General features: G+C 35.2%; 1 long non-coding RNA gene across 1 annotated transcript; it reads right to left on the reverse strand.

The window, feature by feature from the left end:
- Window positions 1-2,389: 2,389 nt before the first annotated feature.
- Window positions 2,390-3,732, reverse strand: LOC148782429 (uncharacterized). The gene is made up of 2 exons (XR_016053537.1): window positions 3,609-3,732; window positions 2,390-3,173 (listed from the first exon to the last, which is right to left on the reverse strand). It is a non-coding gene; the product is annotated as an uncharacterized LOC148782429 (long non-coding RNA).
- Between the last annotated feature and the right edge of the window lie 231 nt (window positions 3,733-3,963).

Here is a 3,963-nt window from a genome sequence, read left to right on the forward strand (position 1 = left end):
TTTCCTTTACCTTTAAGATTTGGGAAAGTATAAAACGCAACTATTTACTTTTGATACAATGTGGTTACATTAATCTTCACCATTGGATGTGAAACTTGGTGGCTGCAATTATTTCATTGACCAAGCTCAAACTTCAAAAGAAATTTTTTCGAACTTTGTGACTCATCAAAGCTATCAAATTTCACATCAAATGGTTGTAAGGAATTGTGGCCACCATATATCAAAAGTAAATGGTCTTGTTGTATAGAATCCCTTAATATTTAAATGTTTGCTAAAAAAAGGCTTCAAAATTTATTTTGGAGCTCCTAAATATTGCAACTTTGAAATGAATGGGCACATCAAATGTTGAGACAACACTCAAGACCAATTTAAGAGTTACATTGAAATGAATGGGGCACATCAAATGTTCAGACAGCACTCAAGAACAATTAGGCTCTACCTCCTCCCGAATTTTGTTAAAGAGTCTTAAGAAGAGTTCACATACTCATGCTTATAATTCTTTGCAAGGTACAATTTAAAACATAAAAAGAAAGAAATCATTGACCAAAGTAGAAGTCATTTTTACTCTAGTTTCTCATAAACTTCTTTTACCACTTTTTAAATACAGTTAGTCATCTCATTCCACATGACACTAATTTCGTGTTCAGAGTTACACTTTTCTTTTTTTACTAATTTATCCCTAAATAGGTCTATTTTTTTCTTTTTAAAATTCTACCACCTAGTTCTTGGATACCTATTGATTCTCTCTCTTTATGCAGACATCCAGAACAATGAGCCTATGTTGCATGGTTAAATTATCTCTTGGGAAAATATAACAGTCTTTACATGATGGTTGATCTACCTTCTTAACTACAAAAAAATCTATCTGCATTTTATATGATCCCCCCTTTAATAGTTATTAAATAGTCATCTTGTTTTTAAAAATAAGTGTTTTCCATTGCTAGTTAGTAGGTTAGCAAAGTCTAAAATGGACTCCTCCAACTCATTTCTTTTTTGAAAACTATATCCCCCTTGTACCCCTTCTTATCCTCTATTATCCTTATCTACATGACCATTTAAATCCTCTTCTAAAAAAATCTTCTCTTCATTGGGTATGTCTTGAACATAAGTGATTAAAAATGATCAGAATACCTCTAATATTGACAATTTCCATTGTGAGACAGTACCAAGACGAGTGATAATGTGTATTTTCATGCACATGGTTACTTTGTACATAGTTCATTCTATTAGATTTAGAGAAGATGAAAAGCTGAGGAACAGTCTAGAGAGAGAAACAATCTCGATCAATTCTCAATAACAAGGAATAAAACCCTAAAAGGGTTTATATATAAATACATATTTAGTGTAGACCACATTATCCCTTACAAATATACAATGACAATAAAAGGCAATTAAAAATTATACATTTTATTTTTGTATACATAATTATTACTCCCCTTCAAGCTGATGCGGACATGAGGAACGCATTAGCTTGTCCACTAGAAAATCATGGCGGCTCCGAGTCATAGATTTGGTGAAAATATCATTCATTTGCGCAGTAAAAGAAACATAAGGGAGAGATAATGTACCATCAATATAGCGATCACGAACATAATGACAATCTACGTTAATATGCTTTGTTTGCTCATGAAAACTGGATTAGATGCAATCTTAATTGCATTTTTGGTTATCTGCATATAAAGGTATGGGATTTGAAAAGAGATACCAAACTCATTGAGAATGGCACGACCCTAAACATTCTCACTAGCAACAGAGGACATAGCACGATACTCAGCCTCAGTGCTTGACTTGAAAATAGCGTCTTGTTTCTTGCTCTTCCATGATATTAATGATGACCCAAGAAATACACAATATCCTGTAGTATAACGGCAAGTGTTTGGATCACCAACCCTATCTGCATCTGCATATGCACTGAGATCTAAAGAGGATATGGAGTCAAAGATTAGTCTACGATTGGAAGTACCTCGAACATAGCGTAAAATTCGATGAACTGATGATAGATGTGGTAGTCGAGGATCTGAAACAAATTGGCTAACAACATGGACAACATATGCAATATCTGGGCGAGTCATAGTAAGATGAGGGAGCTGACGAGTTTGCGATAAATCGTAGGCTCAAGAAGAGGACCTCCAACATGTGCAGAAAGTTTAACATTGAGTTCCATATGTGTGTCAACAACCTTCGCATCATTCAAATGAATACTAGAAACAAGATAAAGTGAATACTTCTATTGATGGATGTAAATATTACGTTTAGAGCGAGAGATCTCAAGGCTAAGAAAATAAGATACTTCCCCAAGATCCTTCATTTGAAATTTTACTTGCAATCGTAGTTTCGTATCCTTGATGGAAGTGAAATCATTGCTAGATATAAGAATATCATCAACATATAATAAAATAATGTAAATTCCATTCTTTGTGGTACGAATAAACATGGAGTTATCATATTTATTTTGAGTGAAGCCAGTTCCAAGAATGACAACCCGAAAATGCTCAAACCACGCAGGGGAAGCTTGGTTGAGACCGTAAATTGCTTACGAATTTGACAAACCAATGACTTATCTTGAGAAACAAACCCAGGTGATTGACGCATGTAAACTTTCTCTTGAAGTTAGCCATTAAGGAATGCATTTTTGACATCCATCTGCCATATTGGCCACTCACGAATAGATGTTAGTGCAATAAAGTATAAATAGTTGTCATCTTAGCAACTGGAGCAAAAGTTTCTTCATAATCGATGTCATGTTCTTGGGTATAACCTTGAGCAACTAATCGGGCTTTGTGCCGATCAAGAGTGTCATAAGCCTGTAACTTGACTTTATAAATCCATTTACTACCAATGGCACGCTTTTTTGGGGGCAATGAGACCAAATCTTAAGTGTGATTTGCCTCTAAAGCTGCAATTTCCTTATTCATAGCTATACGCCAGCATGGGAGGTTAGATGCTTGAGAATAAGAAGATGGCTCATGAAACAATGGAGTAGTAATTGTTGCAGGAGAACAAGTATGGTATGGGCTAACCACTGGTAAGTTAATACGATCAGGTGGAACGGGCTTTCGAAGTGACCGCCAAAGGGGAATAAGACCGATAGAAGGATCAACAACTGGAGGTGATGCATGATCAACACTTGACAAAGACGGCTCATCAGGGTTAGTTATTGAAGGTGGTAATCCCTGATTTCAAGATAATGAGAAGTAGGAATATCAAAACTATGAAAAAACTCAGGTCCATGTGTGGTTGAATTAGGGTGTGGGCAGTGTTGGTGGAGGGAAATGTGCTAAAAAAATATAACAAAGTGATCGTCTAGGGTTGCAAAGTGATTTTGTAAAGCAAATTTTGCAAGCATCAACAGTTAAAGAGATTTGCAAGGCAAATCTTTGCAGCGGAGATATGCAAAGGAAAGCTTTAGAGAAGTGGATGCTTTGCGAGACAAAGATTTGCAGTTGTTACAAAGTTTGCAAGGCAAAGCTTTGCGAGACAAATCTTTGATGGAGACGGGCGAAATTTGGTGAGGTAAATTTTGACGGAGAAATTTTGCTGAGAAATTTTTGATAGGTAAATTTTTGCAAGGGAAATAAAAAAAAAAAAAAAATTATTTGATTACTGACCTTTACAAAAACGACGATCTGTGAGCAGCAACAGATAAGAGATATAGACTATCGGATCCTTGTGGCTCTGATGCCATATTAGATTTAGAGAAGATGAAAAGCTGAGGAGCAGTCTAGAGAGAGAAACAATCTCGATCAATTCTCAATAACACGGAATGAAACCTTAAAAGGGTTTATATACAAATACATATTTAGTGTAGACCACATTATCCCTATACAAATATACAGTGACAATAAAAGACAACTGAAAATTATACATTTTATTTCTGTATGCACATTTATTACATTCTTCCTTTTTGACAAATCCCTTTTTAACCTATAGGGCCTTCTCTTTTCTCCCTTCAAACCATTCAGA

The sequence above is a fragment of the Amborella trichopoda genome, chromosome 4, assembly GCF_054954075.1.
Source record: "Amborella trichopoda isolate Santa Cruz 75 chromosome 4, AtrichopodaSantaCruz75HAP2 v2.0, whole genome shotgun sequence".
In the NCBI taxonomy this organism is placed as follows: Eukaryota; Viridiplantae; Streptophyta; class Magnoliopsida; order Amborellales; family Amborellaceae; genus Amborella; species Amborella trichopoda.